Source organism: Drosophila teissieri, chromosome X (genome assembly GCF_016746235.2).
Source record: "Drosophila teissieri strain GT53w chromosome X, Prin_Dtei_1.1, whole genome shotgun sequence".
Classification (NCBI taxonomy): Eukaryota; Metazoa; Arthropoda; class Insecta; order Diptera; family Drosophilidae; genus Drosophila; species Drosophila teissieri.
Genome location: NC_053034.1, coordinates 18,927,425 through 18,943,912, shown reverse-complemented (window position 1 = coordinate 18,943,912; position 16,488 = coordinate 18,927,425). Strand labels below are relative to the sequence as shown.

The following is a 16,488-nucleotide window of genomic DNA, read 5'->3' as shown; positions in this document are numbered from 1 at the left end:
TTGGCCATGGCCGTAGTGTCAACGCAAAATGGAAAGTACCCCGGAGTTACAGTTTTGGTTTTGGATTTGCTTTTGCTTTTGGTTTCTGGCTGTGAGCCTGAGGAGTCAACTTAGGCAACTTGGCCCTGGTTCGATGCCTTGCAATTTGGCCGATTGTGCACGTAACATGAAATCAAGTAAAATACACGAATTACATTAGCCCTTTGCGTGCCATGCGCCATTTGTTGCAAACGTGACAGTAGTCCAAGTCGAAGTCGAACTCGAAGGATTCGCTCCCAACGAACTCCCAACACCCTACGCTCCTGCTCCTGGTCCTGCTTCTCCTCCTGCTCCTGCTCCTTGAGACACCCCATTCTCATTACCGGTCATATTTTACGCTCCCTGTGGCCATAACCAAAAATGTGGAGCACTCCGTGCTGTCACTCGAGTCCAAGGAGCGGTGGCTGGGCAAAGGACACTCCATTTGGAGGCCCATTCGACAGCTGGGGAAACTCTCGGCAAAAGAAAACACTCACACTCACACTCACAAACTTAAGGATTCGGACATGACTTGGATTGTGATGTCGTAAAAAATGTTGAATTTTTGACCCACTCGAATACCGGGAAATATTTTGAACCACAGATTAAACCCTACCACTTCATTGATACGCATAATCTGCGCTCGGTTTGTATTTTACTTTGAGGTAAAATAAGATTGATAACCAAAGAGTTTTCTTTTTAAGAAGAAAACGTACACTGATAAGCCTAGAGTGCATTTCTTGATTTTTGAGTAAGAACTATAGCTTGTGAATTGCCATTAATGTGGAGAACTCAATTGCCATTTGGAAAGAATATTGTTTACAGTTTCGTGGGCACACAGGCAATGGCTCTATAAAAATATAAATATAAATATTAATGGTGTTCCCATGGTAAGCTTAATTTATTAATATTTAAATTACCCGGATTATTTACATGAGTAAATAACAGCGCGTATGTACATTTTTACTATACGACCTGCGTGTGGACTAATGGTCAACAACCTGCTACTCCCCTCTCCATGCAGTGCATATTGCATCGAATTCAGGACACTCTTGAACAACAGTTTTATGAACTTTAATATAAATATATAAAAACTTAAATAAAACATTCTTCTTGCCCTCTAATGATAGGTATAAACTCCCAGCGTTTGGAGAGTATACTCAGGCTAATTAAATCTGCAGAACTTAACAACTATTAAATATTTATAAGGGAATTTGCATTATGGTTTCCCCATAAACTGTTTGGAAAAGCACGAGTCCCGAGAGTGAGTGCAAGGGCAGTGCAGGAATTGCAGGTTTTGCCCCATTTTCGCGCTGATCACGATCATTTGTCAGGCGCATTACAGTGTTCAACTTCAGGAGCTCCCGTCCGTCTGGGGTGGTCATAAATTGTTTCTTTGCATGCCGCAGTGGCGGATAATGCAGCTCAGAAAATATTAATTAAAAATACAACGCGTGTGGTGCGAGTGGGTGAATGTGGGTGTGGGTGTTGGTGTGGGTGGGTGCAAGTGGGTGCGGGTGTGCGAATTAGTGCCGAAGTAAGCATTCGGCAGGGGAAATGTGTGAGTGCGGATGCGGAGTGGCTTAGTAGAGGACTGCGCTACGCAGGAGCTAATATAAATGGTAATGGTGAGCTGGGGAAGAGCGGGAAAAGTTGGCAGACAATAAGTAACGCCAGCTAGCAGCAAAAACTCTTGAAATTAATGAATATACATTGTTAAATGTATTTAATTAAAGCTCCAAAAAGAAAGTAAAATGTGCGGGGAGGTGGTAGGTAAAGCCACCAAAAGCCGCTCCAAGTGCAGATGAAGTTTCAAAGCAACCAACACAAACGAGCACTCTTTACCACAACAACCTTTGCCTAAATAAAACGCCATAAAGTTGATAAATACCCGCCCATTCGAACTTTGCAAAAGTAACTACTTCATTCGCCCCCTTATTTTCGGGAACTTAAGGTATATGGTTACAACCATTTTTTGGGTTTTAAGCCATTGCTTTTTGTGATGCAAGATGGCGTTTACTAAAAAATCAACAGAGCAGACACAATTTACAGACAGATAAATACATTTAGAATACGTTTTATGAAGCTCAAATAAAATAAAGCAGCTTTTAAATTCTAGTGACGACTGCACCTAAATAGCAAATTTGGCGACAAAAATGGATTTAGCATTCCATTAAATATTATCGACACGTACTAGCAAAATATTAGTAATATTTTTTTAGATCGGTTCCTCCCAGCAGCTATGAAAGTCTTCTGGTGTGCTTCGTCACTACGTGGACGGTCGTTCCCAGTGATTGTACAAGAAACTGAGACGAAAACTACTGTCCAAACATTTTTTAAATTTGTTTAAAACAAATGCTAATTCTAGAGCAATACATTTTCCGAAAAACCAGCGCCTAAACTTCGTTTTTTTTTATAATTCCACAAAATGTGTACTTGTGGCCACCACTCGTTCCGCTCGCGTATCTCGGCATAAGATTTATTTATTAGCATTACAATATTTCATCGATATGTCAACAAAGTTTTGGCTCGATGCTGCTTATGCAGTTATACATAGATGTCGTTATCATTTCATGGAGGAGCAATTGCCACAAATAAATCAATGTTATTAAATGCTGTTAACGTATACCGCTTATTTATACTGTGTGACTTTTTGCTCGCCAGCCTGGGAGCCACTTAAACCATTTAAATTGTACTATTTGCTTGGAGCGGCGTTAGTAATTGAAAAGGGGTGGTATCTCTACCATAAATAATGTGTATATATATATATGCATTTGTAGACAAAGGTAGTCGACTTTCATTTGTCAATAAATTATTTAATGTGTTCAAAATGATATAATTAGATTTTTATTGTTTTCAGAACTAAACAATGCCAGCCAATGGTCACTGGAAAAATGCATTAGGCTTGTTCTTCAATTAATTAAATGAATTGTTGCAATGTTTTGTTGGTTTTAATCATCAATCATCACGAAGGTGTTGTCGGTGTGTCGAAATTAAATTAATTAGAGGTTCTTTATGCAAGCTTACCGATGCTTTGTTATTTAAAACATAAATACGCTTTCGTCGTGAATATGCCGATTATGTTTGAGATGCATTCTCACCTGCAAAAGTAGGAAAAATCGTTGGTTAATAATTATTTATTGGTGGAAAAGGTAGAAAAATTAATGAATGCCATACATAATTTATTTTTACACGAATTAATTTAAGCGTTATGCCTTTTGAGGCAAAATGAACATTGTCAAAATCGATAAATCACGCGGTGAAAGAGTACATTGTTTGCGTGAATAATATCTTTAGCGCTTTAATGTGTGCATCACATCGCATATGTGTGGCTAATTGTTTGATTTGCGGACACTTTTCCCACGGCCAATTACGAAATTAAATTAATGTAAGTCCACTCAGCGGAATCAGAAACAAAGGCAACAGAGCAGGCAAAGAGTAAACGGCCAATATCGATTTTCGGCCCCACACGACAGCGAAATGCACTTAAATTAAAATTTATGTCGGTGCAGGGGTTGACAAATTGTAAATTGTAAGGTATAAACTAACGAATTTCCAATTATTTTGGCAATTATATTGAAAGACGTACATTGCAGTACAAGTAAATTAACGAACACTAATAGAGTTTATAGAAAATTATGAATGCTTTGGCTTAGGAAACCCATTTTTGTTTATTTATGATAATACAATCACAAGTTAAATTGCTAACAAAAAGGAGTAGGGAGCGTTAAGTTATTAATTGTATTCTCAATTATAATAGTTTATTTTAATTAGATCCCAAGTTAAATGGTTAACTTCAAGGTAAATCCATACTTGAGTAGCATTGCAAGATGGTTTACAGGGTATTTAGATCTCTGTCTGCCGAAATGAACTGCTCCACTTCGTTCATTTTCTGCGTGACCATGGTGGGTCACAAACCACGTGACCCATCTTTTGTCTCCACGCACCCAACCAGATAACCGCGACGCGGAGCAGGAGCAAGTCACTACCCCAAACCCCCCTGTCCACTCCCACAAATGGGATGGGAGATTGGAGCCACGACCCGACTCAGAACTCAGAGCTCGGAACTCGGAAGAAGGCGCCACTGTTCACAGTTTGGGTCAGGAGCAGCAGTTGGTAATGGTTTATGCAGCGACGCCTGCCAAAAAAATATTTATACCACCGTGTGTACATGTGTACGTATATGTTACGTATACTTTTTGCCGCGGTGGCAAAAAGTTTCGGCCCAGGGCAAATGTATTCACACCACGAGGAGGCATCGAGTGGCCATAAATAAGATACTAATGCAACTTAAATAAGACAATAATATGGGAAATCTGCCGGGAACTGGCGCCAATGATATATATTCCGCATAAGTAGACTGGCTGCTGGAAAAAGCCACACAAAAAAAGAAAGAAACTTAGGAAAAAATAAGGGGAACTGAATTCATAGTCGAAGATGCGATAATTTATTTAATTTCGGCTTAGTTTTTCACCTGCAGTCGGCTCTGGTTTATCCCCCTCCGTGACTTCCAATTTCAGTGGCTCTGCATGTCCACTTCGCTATGTATTTATTCAGAGGATACTCCGCCACTCGACACTCGCCACTTGCCACTTGCCACTCGCATCAATTGCCAAATCCTTCTGCCGACAGCTGCCCCACCTCCTGTGCCGCTTAAGGAACTTTTTTCACTCAATCTGCCTGCCTGCGTCGCATCCTGGACATGTCTAGCAGGTCGATGAAGCGTTGGATGGATGGATGAATGAATGGATAGATGGATGAACGGCTGAATGGATGGATGGATGGATGGATGGGTGGACGGTTTGCATACACTCATCTCTTACTTAAAACAACCAGGAACAATCCAAGTAAATCTGTTGTCTTAACACATAATAAATCAGCCACATTTTGAATGGCTATTTCGGCATTATGGGCATTGACTTTGACTTGGAATGGATGGAGCGGAATGGAGGCGGTGGCCAATCTCCCATCCACCCACTTGCCCGTGCCAAATTAAATATGCCGCACTTCAGGCGATGCCGCCACTCAGGCGATGCCTCAATCAATCAATCACAGCCAACAGCTGCCGCTTCACTTGATGCTGATTCGTAGACTTAAGTCCTAGCTTCTTCTGCCTCTCGTCCTTCTTGGTTAATTAAATACGCTCATAAATTCAAAAGCCCCATTGTCCCCTTCGTCTTCATCGTCGTCATCGTCATCGTCGTTGTTGTCGTCTTATTCTTAGTCTTCGTCTTAGTCTTAGTCTTAGTCTTATTCTTAGTCTTAGTCATGAATGCCTGCGCCTGTATTGTTGTTTGTTTGTTGTATCATTGTGTCGTTTGAAGCCGCAGAAATGCCAGAGAGTTTTGTGCTTCAGTTTCTGTTTGGGCGACGAAAGAGCTACAGTTCCAGGGTCAGAGGTTGGGTGGTTCGAGTTTCAAGATCCACGGCTACCATTGTTCGTTTGTCGCGCCGAATGCGACAACAACATGAACAAGGCACCTTAAGACCGCTTTCACCTTGGCCCATTCCCATTTCCACTGCCCACCTTTCCACTTTTCCACCTCTCCACTTTCCATTTTCCATTCTCCACTCCTTCCGCTGCTGCTCCTTCTTCTACGGAATTCCAGCCGCTTTGGGCCTATGAATGCAGCCAGCTTACTGCGAAAAGAACTGCGATTGGAACCCCTTTGAGCTTGAAATCAAGTGTTCTGTTGTTGTTAATGTCGCTGCTCAGACATTGCGCGGCTTATTGATTGATTGAATGGCCTTGAGGGGATTTGCCCTCTTCTCCCTTGCACTTGGCCAAGTGCTCAAGTGCGAAGCGAAAATATTGATCAAATTGAGAACTCAGAATTGAGGACTGCGGAATGAGGAATGCGGAGTGGAGAACGCAAAAGGCCGCAATTGCACTTTGCTCTGAACGTAGGCTTTTAAAAAGGGGAAGCCCCGGCTGAGCTGCACAGATAAAAACAAAAGCTCAAAATATTATCAACTTTACAGTCGGCCGAAAGGATGCTTGCATTCGCACAAAGGAATGCGCTTCACACCTTCCACTTTCCAATCACATCGAGATTTATTTTTATGTTATGCAAAGTTATGTGTTGATGTTCAAATCACCCAATTTCTAAACTATGCTAACTGTCTATCTATAGAAAGATGGAATATCAAGAAATAAATTTGGTAAACAACTTTGCAAACAATATTTACTTAATTCTGATAGTGCCATTTTATAGTCACTAAACGTATCACATGATACATAACTTAAAATCGGGTTGTTCTGGCTAGATTTTAAAATGTGTTTTAAAGACATTTCTGCAGCTCTGCAGGCAATTTCCATTTCTTTCCGTGTGTCCATTAAAATCGTGTGCAGGGCGTTAATTCTACAGTACAAGATTATTGGGGCAGTGAGGCATTGAGGCAAGTAGCAGCCAAATTGATTTTGATTGACCTCGCGCCCCGCGTTCGCCACTTGTCGCCAATATGTGTGGCAAAGTTTTGGGTGTCCCAGCAGGATGCTTTCCCCGCTTTCCCTGCTTTTCCCAGCATTTCCCACTTTTCTCGGTTTTATGTGATGACAACTTAAGGAGAGAGTCTCAACTTTTAAATCGAACTATCGACTACACTTTGAGCAAGTGGAAGTGTGCAAAATGCTCCCTCAGCTCACTTTAAACCCATAAAGCCCCCCACTTTTACCGCAATTTAATATTTTGCAACAACTCACACAAAAGTTTTCCACCAGAGCCGCAAATTCGTATTAATCCAACTAGGAGTGGGCGAGGAGTGGAGACGGACACGGAGACGGAGACGGAGACACAGCGGATCCAGGCAGGCAGGCATCCAAGTGCCCAAGTGCCCAAGTACCCAAGGATCCGAGGATGCGAGCCACCAGAGGAGATTGACAGTGACGGCGGGATGAGAGGCGGGGGAAATGGTGGTCAGAGTGCAAAGTGTCTCACAAGTCCACTTGACACTAATAACAGATTTTGCGGTCGCTCGAAAAGTTGAGTAAGCACTACAACAACTGCAATGGCCGACAGTTTCATTCCATTCCATTCCATTCCCCATTCGACCACAATCGCCCCCCCGCCCCCCTCCATAGATGAATTTGAGCAGAATCGAACGATTTATATACTATGACAGCCTTAGGAAAAATCCTGCCATTCATAATGGTAATTGTATCACAGTCTTTTCCCAGTTTAGGGTCTTTGTTGGGAAGAGAGCTGTGTATTCACAAGGACTTTACTCGCTGAAGCGATAATAACCTTCACATTGTTTAGTTTCAGTAATCATAGTACATACACTGTAAGCGATAGTTAATGGTATAAAATGCTCACTTTGTAAGCTAAGTTCCCCTAAGGGGAATGTAAGTTTTTGGTTTGTTTAAACAGCCTTCTAAGAATACACCTATTTTCGCTGATTAAGTGTGCGAAACTAAATTCGTAATGATGTTTTGGGTAGAGAACTACGTAGTAAGCCCGATTCTGGCCATCGTTACGCAGTGCGGCGTTAATTAATTCGTTACATAATCGGCAAATAACTCAGTAGTATCGCTGCCGGCTACTTTTTGACTTTTGTGGCGCCGCCGCTGCGGTGGGCTTGAAAATAAAAATGAAAACTTTTGGGCCTACGGCCTGGCGGTCATAACTTCGGCTTTAACGGCGCGCAACAACCCGCAGCGATGCGATGGCAGATGCGGATAAAGAAAAGGCAGATATTTACACAAAGGGTGTGGGGCAGAAAACATTTACCACCCATTTACCATTTACCATTTTCCCCTCCCCACTTTCGCCTCCCCCATTTCCAGCAACCTTGAAACTTTCCTGTGGCCTGTCCACTCTCACAACCCCCCCCTCCCATATCGGCGGCATCGCATCTGGCGAACAAATCTCTCGCTCGCAATTCGGAAATGTCCAAAAACTGTTTTGCAGCCCATTGCGTGTGTCCTGCGTGTGGGCCCAAAGCTCCAGAATGCTCCACAGTGCTCCAGAGGGCTCAAAAATGCCTCCGAGCCTCCAAACCTCCTCCATCCTGCGTTCCCGCGCCCCTTCAACGTGCATATATGGGGAGCAGATAGTTCTCCTCTTATTTTTTAGGGGTAGCTGGTCGGTGGGATGGCTGGGATGCTTATGCTCGGGATGCTCGGCTGGAATGGCGGCTGCTGCCTGCGGGCCAAAAACTGTTAAATTATTTTTTTATTGCCGGGCAGGAGGAGGAGGAGGAGCAGAGTGGCGCTCCTTTATGAAGGCGGCGGAGCTGTCTCTGCGTTGAAAGTAAGCGTTAAGTACGAACAAAGTGAAAAGTATTGCCCGTGCGTGCCCAAAGTTTTTACCCCAACAAAACAGTGCACCACCAGTACAGAGGCAGTGGCAGAAAGGGGTGGAGTGGAGTGAAGTGAAGTGGGGGGTGCAACTCAACCCAGTTCAGCCATCAAGCCATCAGCCATCAGCCGCAGCGTCAAACAAAGCACTTGAAGTGAAAATTGTGCTGGCTTTTGTCTCTTTGTCTTTGCTTAACTTTGGTGTGCCACTGCTGCAGTTGCCCACTGCAGTCGTAAGACAAGAACGAAGGCTATAGTCGAGGGGTTCCCCCGACTTTCAGATACCCCGCCACCGACTAACAACTGCCAACTACCAGCTACCAACAACCAACTGCCAACTGCCAACTACTAACTACCCTTTTGTGTAAAGTTTCAGCGGAACGTGGGCGTAATTTTTGCGAAAGTCAACGGTGTAGTGGTAACTTTGCTAGAAATCACTACATGGGCGCAGTATTATTGCCAACTAAATAAAATACTAAAATGCATAAAAAACTGTAGTTGAGAGTTCGCTCTGCTTTGAAAAAGCCAACTTGCTTACACAGTGCAAGATATTAATAATGGCGCATACTCGTAGTACAAATGAGCACAGTATCAATGTCAACAAAATATATATGAATGCCAATAAAAGTTATAGTCGCGCACTCCCCCTTATCAGACTATCAGATACCCCAGGACAAACAAGCCCTTTGTGAAAAGTTTTGCCCGTTCGCCGCAGTGGTAATCATTGCTAAAGTTAACTCTTAAACAGTGACTCCGATATATATTAAAAATATATTAAAATATATATATATGTCAAAATGTGCTAAAGAAAGTGATTGGGATTATTCTCTGCGATATATTTGTATTATTTTGATGTATTTAATGTAGAAAGTGTGGCACAAATTGTGGCTTTTTATCATATTTCAGCAATATTAATAATAATAATCAAAGGAATGTTATATTAATCCGCTCACAAGGCACACAAATGAAGTGGTTAGGCGAGATACAAAGAATCTACGAAACAATACACAAACATTATTTGATTTTCAGGAGATTTGCTTGGAATGAAAGATTATATGTTTCCTTTAATTATTCCAAGATTCCACCGCTGTGCAAGAAAACGCACCGCATTTTGAAGTTATGTGACCCATTTAAAAGGAATTTCATTAATTAATGTGTGTTGGTCGACGAACGTGCAGTCATTTCAGCAAATCATTTTCAAACAACCCAACAAAGTTGAAACCCTAACTTCAAGCACAATCAGCCCGCCCATTAAAGATTAATCCATGGCTGGGCAAAACCTTTGAGCCATAATGTTCGATTTGTAGTGGCTGTTGTATTTTCGTGTCCGTCTGCTGTTTTCTGTTTTCTGTTTTAAAGCGACTAAGTGGTCTTTTGGCGTGATTAGTAAGTTTTTGAAACTGCCCAACATTTGCCGGACACTCTATATCCCAATTTGTACACATTGTGCGAATGGAGAGTGAGTGAGTTCGAGTTCGAGTTATATAAACTCGTGCTAAACAAATGTGACGGCTCCTCCGACCGAAAAACACCAGAAATTGAGAGGTCATAAATAACTTATTTCCAAATTGCAGACGTGGTGGCGGCACACACCGCACACTCACTCCCATATGAACATACATACATTCGTACATATGTACGTATACGCATTCGCATTCGCATTCAACGTATTCGTAGCATTCATCGTATTCGAGAACCCACATCAGCTGTCACTCAAAAATGACTAACACGCATTGCCCCTCCGGTTGGAAGTTGTGCCGAGAGTTTGGACAGGACACGCTGAAGCGAAAGGAGCACCAACAGCAGCAGCAGCAGCAGCAGCAGCAACAGCAACAGCAGCAGCCGCAGCAGCAGCACCAGTATAAATGAGGATAAAAGTTTTCCTTTTGATTGATTTGAGTCATTTGAGTGCTCTGGACAAATTTCGATTCGTACGGCAGAGCATGGTCCATCAGGCAGTCGCTCTAATTAGTGTCCGTGTCCGTGTCTCTGTCTCTGATACGAGTAACATACATATGTACAAATATATATTCTCATACTGTGCCGGCACAATTTTGTGAAATATTCACTGGCCGCTCGGAATGCAGCCGAAAGTCGTTTCAATGGCCAAAAGTCGGATTCTTTACCATCATTGAAATGTGCGTAAATGAAAAATTTCGTTTACATAATGCTCCCGAAATGAATGCGCCACAGAAAACGCAACGTAACGAAACGCAAACGCAAACGCAAAGGAACACGTAACGAACAGAAATCCGCAGCCGTGTCCAGGCTATTCCCTTTCAATTCGCATAATGAATAGATCACAGAAAATGGCAAATTACCAAAATGCCAAAGCAACCTGCAAGTTCGCTCCTGCTCGCTCCTACCAAATGCCTTCGCAATTGGGCGAGAAGGTCCTCCGCGGAGCACCCGGAGGTGTGGATGGCCACAAAATCCATTAGGGTCAGGACTGGAGCGGCCCACAAACTGATGAATTGCCATAAGTTGACAGTGAGTGGGCCGCAATCGGTTATCAATAATGTAGGAATATGCAAATATGCGGTGTATGGCCCATAATGCTATTTGTAGCTGCCTTCGCAGCGTACACTGAAAACAATCAGCGCTGCCCGTGTTCGTTCATTTGCGGAGTATATAAGTTGTTTGATATAAACGTATTTTGGGCCAGCATTCAGGTCGATAGAATGAATACATTTCTTTCAGTTCGTAAAAAATCATTATTGTATGTAATTTTTGTTGTCACTGGTTGCTGTCCATTTTTCCGAGTGCGCCGCACGAAAACAAATTGATTTTCTAGTTGGGGAAACTCTAAACTTAAACTTGTAAAAGCTGTGCCATTTTCGTTTTTATTGCTTTTTTTGGATTGAAAGGGAACAAAAACTTGATATGCGTGGGCATTACAAGAGTGATGCACTAAAAACACTCGGATTTCCATGAGCAGGGATCCGGGATCTATGTGCATACATATGATGGGTGTGATAAGGATAAGGGCTCGAGCGTTGAATGCCAAATTCTGGACTCGACAAAATTTCAAGCATCATTGAAAAACCAGTTAAATGGGATATCTGGAATCGAATATGGCGGAAACGGAATAAGACAAAAAATATATAAATATATATGTATATATAAAAAGCCAGGAAAAGGTTGAGAAAAAATATAAAAAAAAAATAAACAATAATAACAAAGTCGGAAGCGCCATAGAGATAAAAAATATATTTACGAAAAAAACTAAGCAAAAGGCGAGAGAAGAAAATCATAAAAACGATATGAAATTTATGCGCATATTTCATTTCTTTTTGTTGAACGCCTGCTTCCTGCAACCACCCCACTTCAGTGGGTGGGTGGTGGTTGATGGGTGGTGGTGCAGAAGAGGCGTCTTCCATCTGAACCCCAAGTGATGGCCGTTTCTTGTTGAGTTTCATTCGATATTTTCTTTACATTTTCTTGTGCTCGCTACATTTTGTTTTCTTGCGGTTGTTATGACGATGCCGTTCTATTTTTCTATGCCACTCAGCCATTCCGAACTACCTCAAGCCACCTCAAACGACCCGAAACCACCCCAAACCACTCAACCACCCAACTTGCTCGTTCGTTGGCGGCCAAGCCAAGGTGTAATGTAATGTAATTTAATTCATTCTTTATTCTCCTAACCGGTGGTACAATACAATTGTATCGTGCACATTGTATCATGCACAAGTTCCGTTTCCGACCGTATATAAGGTATACGTTCGTAATCCTGATCAGAATAAACTGCAATTAACTCGAACTAGCTAAAAGTCTCTAAAACTATCTAAAAGTATCTAAAGCGGACAATAAAGATACAATAAACATTAAATACAATTTATAAGATTGACACATATCCATTAACTATAGGTATATTTAAACCCTCTGATAGAACTTACAACTTTCGTGATTTACTCGTAGTCATGTATGATTTTATAAGTTTTTCGAAATATTTGAGTACTTTAGCAAGGGTGTAGGCACTTCGGCGTGCTGGAGCTGCCACCTTTTGCTCGCTGCTTTTTGTTGTAGGTGGATTCCTTTGGAGCATGCATTAATATTGCCGTCTCTCACATGACTCCCCTCAAATTTCCTGTCCAATCTGACCGCCCTGCTGGCTGTGCTGGCTCTGCTGGCCCTGCCGCTGCCAATATATTGATTCCCAGCATCCCCAGCGACCTTTTCCCAACCGCCCCACCGCCCCACCCCCTTGATCCCCTCCACTTTTGGGGCGTTCGGCTGCTGGCAACTGGAAATCTTGGTAGTCGGCGCCCGTCGTAAAATGTTTGCCGTGATGCCGGCGCTATCTGTGCAACCGATATTGGATGCAGTCACGCCTCTCAGACACACAACCTTCCACTTGCCACTGGCCCCACACACACACACCTGCTTGTATATGTACACATGTATACACACAGCGAAGATGTAAAAGTAACCCAACTGAGTGGTAGACATCATAAAAGGGCAGGTTTACACCGGTGTAACAATACAAAAAAATGTTGCTCAACACAAATAGTTTGCATGCAGCCTCTCCGATTTTCCTCCTTAAAAGACATCAACTCTGCTGCCTCTCTTCAATTTGTAGAAAATCTTGTGTTGCACATCAAAACATAGCAACCCGACAAGTCATCAGGTAGCTACAAAATGTTAATCATGTTTATTACTCCGGAATATTTGGGATTATTATAATCGCTTACTAGGAAAGTTACTCAAAGATACGCTTTATCTTAGCACCACATTTTGTACCCTTTCTTCACTTTAGTTCGGTGCCATTAGCAACGAAATCTAACAAATTATCACATATGTTCTGCTCGTAAACAAAAAAATTATGCAGCCATATAAATGTGAGCAAAATAGCATTTCGGTATTAAATTTGTTTTCAGCCTCGCCTTTGTGTTCTAATCTCATCCATCTACGTGCGAGTACAATGCTTTCAAATGCTTTTACTTTTAAGAGCCATGTCGAAATTGTAGCCCTCTAGTTAAATGGGGTGCGGTGGGGCAATGGGGAATGGGGCATGGAGCAGGGGGCATGGGGCAGGGGGCATGAGGCATGGAAAGGGGGAGTCAATTATATTGTGCTTGTTTCACTCGTGGGCAACATAGAAAAATGAGAATTCGAAATGAAATACGCTCGGCCCGATCTCGTGCACAGCACAGATTCACAGATTTACTGTGTGACTTGGATTCGAAATCGGAATCGGAATTGTAATGCTGCTGATTTCCCCGAATTTCCACTGACTGAAGCCGTTAATCGCAACGGAAAGCACATGGTATAGATTACATTTGACCTATGTCGCTCCACAGCAAGTGCTATAGCCCCATCTATAGCCACTCCATGCCATCGCATCCATGTCGCTCGACGAGTATATAGTATAGTTTTGGACGCTTCGGATTGTTCCCGCCAGCCAGTCCCTCGCACATGATTGACGTAACTATGTTTGGCGGCGGTTTTGGTCCCCAGTCGACTGTGCACCGTGTACTGTGTGTACCCTGAACTGTGAAGTGGAGCAAAGGGCAAAGGGCAAACACCATGCAGCAAACACCATACACCCAACACCATACACCATACACCAAACAGCTAACAGCTAACGACAGCGATAAACACGTGTTGGGCCAGTTGTGTCATTGTTTGTGGACCGGAATCAAAATCACGGAGTTTGGGTCCGATTCATCCAACAATAAATCGAAAACAAGAGCGGAAAAAAACACACACTTAACGAGGCTCATCGAGTGAGGGGACAATTATTGGATGCACTGGGGAAAAACAAAGGGACCCCAATTAAATCATTCAATTTCGTATTGATTTATAGCACCCTTTCATTTGATAACGAACTATCAATCAATTGTTTGCTTGCTGCACTAGTGTTTTTGTTTGGGAACTTAAAAACTTACTTCGAGACAGAGTTGATTATTGTGTCACTTTCTGTGCCTGTTTACAAACACTGAGTGTAAAATGTTTGTGGCCCAGGGTGGAAAGTGATAGCAAAATAAACAGAGGGAACCAATTTGACTGGCATTTAAAAAATAATCGGTTTCGCTCGGTTAGCTTTGAAAAACACATGTGCAGCTGTGTTTACTTTTAACACATTGCGCCTGTGGTTTATTCTTTTACGCTCAGCTTTTTGTCAATTTGAAAATGTAACCTGTTCCTCAAACAGGAATGCATCGTGAGAATTTTGTATGCTCTTTAATATATGTACCATTTACTTGTAGAACAAAAAGCTAAAGCGCTGCAACCGCAGAAAGTCATCATGATTTTAAACTGGATCTTTAATTACAAAATGGGCATTTAGTGTTCAGCTGGTGATACACCATTGCTTTAAAAGCTATTAACAAATATTTAAGGGTAAGGGAGTTATGAGCAGTACAGGCAACCACTGACAGGTGGCGCGCTACCAGCATCCATTTCCCTCTCACTTTCCTCAGCTAAGTAACGGGTATGTGATAGTCGATGACCTGATTTCTCGTATAAAAAAAAGTTAAAGTTTACCTTATGCACTTCGCGTTCGATTTCAGAACTAATATTTTAGCACGTTGTGCAGTCGGACGTGAAATAGCCCACGATCCCCAGGCGCCGAGCGACGTAATCATAAGTCTCGAGCGGTTGCTTCTCGACTTGTGAGGAAATTGATAGCCAGTGGGGGCGCTCAATCAAATGCGAGTGCATGCAGCTGGTGCCGTTGAATCATCGACGGCATTCATTAGTCATTTAAATTAATTGAACGCGCCTTTTTTCTTTTTTATGCTTTTTTTTTTTTTGTTCTCGCTGCCGAACAGGTGAAGGTCAACGGGCTAAGCCAGGCCACAGGTGCATTCCACGAACCGTTCTTGTGGGTATGAGAGCGCGCAGCTTACCTGAAATGGAGAACAAAAAGAGCTGGTGAAATATACATCATAAATGTTTTACAGAACTGGTGAAATATACATCATAAATGTTTTAGAGAGACAAAGTATGGGCGGTTGGGTGGAAGTTCCTCATTTCCCGCCCAACTAACTTGTAATTTTTCATCCAATAATGCCATATTGTGTCAAATTGGTCGGGGGTAATTGGTAATAATTTAATCTAAAATGTACTGCCTGTTTCGTAACTTCTGTACGGTTTTGTAATTCAATTTTTATTGGATATTTAATCGAAAGACAAGCGTCCGCGCGGAGGCCATTGCATGTTCACATGTAGGTCATCTATGATGGCTATGTTGGGAAGTTCTCGCGCAGTGGAAAGTCGCCTCGTCCGTCGTGCCACAACATTCTGAAGTCTCTGGTTCCGCCATATCCAGTCATAAAGTCAGTCAGTCAGTCAGCCAGTCAGTCAGCCAGTCAGTCAGTTAGTCAGTCTGTCACACGGGTTAAGCCTCTGGAGGCGGAGGATCCCTAACGAAGCCAAAAGTGAGGGTTTTCAACGGGTTAGCCTCTGCCCTCTTCACTTTCTGCCGCTTTGATTGCCTTCAAAAGTCGTGGTATTCCATGAGTGCTTTATCCGTTATCCGTAGCAAAACAAGTTCGTGTTCTATCACCACCACCCGTGACCTTTATCACAACTGTCAATTATGCTATAAAAAAATATCCTCAAATAATAAAGGAAAAATGTTCACGGGGCCAAATCAAAAAAAAAAAAAAAGAAGGAGCACCGCCACTGGCACTGAATTAAATTGTTTTATTTACGACCCGCCCACCATGCCAATTAAACCGGGTTACAAGCGAAAATATCCTAAAAATGGGTATTTCCTCATTTCTTATTTCACATTTTTCATTATTTTTAACACGCTGCATGAATGTAGGTGGGGAAAAGGGTTGAAAATTTATGAACAATTACAAAAATATTGATCAGATATATAAATACGTGCAACTTGTACGTAGGTTGCTCTTGGTTACTGTTTTGCCATCTAAACAAACTTATATTCTCCAAAAATAAAACCTAATTGGAGGACTGAAGAATTTGCGTGGAAGTTTGTCTTTTATTTTTGTCAGCCAAAAACCAAGAAATATGTTTTCATTCTTTCTCACCATTTATACCCAAATCACCATGCCCACACATAACATAAGCTGTCCAATTTTCGGGATATAAAATGAGCCTCCGCAGCCTTTTTGTACGAATTTCGGGGGACAAATATTTAATGCTACCAGTTTTATTAATTATATCGTGCTAAATTGGCACTTCCAGCGCTGCGGTGC

At 42.2% G+C, this 16,488-nt stretch overlaps 1 protein-coding gene across 3 annotated transcripts in view; it reads right to left on the bottom strand.

Annotated features, from left to right (window-relative positions):
* LOC122625173 overlaps positions 1-16,488 on the bottom strand; it is a 112,070-nt gene that overhangs the window by 51,323 nt on the left and 44,259 nt on the right. Inside the window, exons 1-2 of one of the 3 annotated variants that reach the window (XM_043805129.1) lie at positions 14,807-14,821; positions 3,046-3,119 (exon numbers count right to left, since the gene is read on the bottom strand). The exons of the other annotated variants lie outside the window; for them this stretch is intronic. The gene's annotated coding sequence lies outside the window, so the exon portion shown is untranslated. Of the gene's footprint in view, positions 1-3,045; positions 3,120-14,806; positions 14,822-16,488 lie in introns of those variants that run through there. 3 annotated transcript variants of the gene reach the window in all.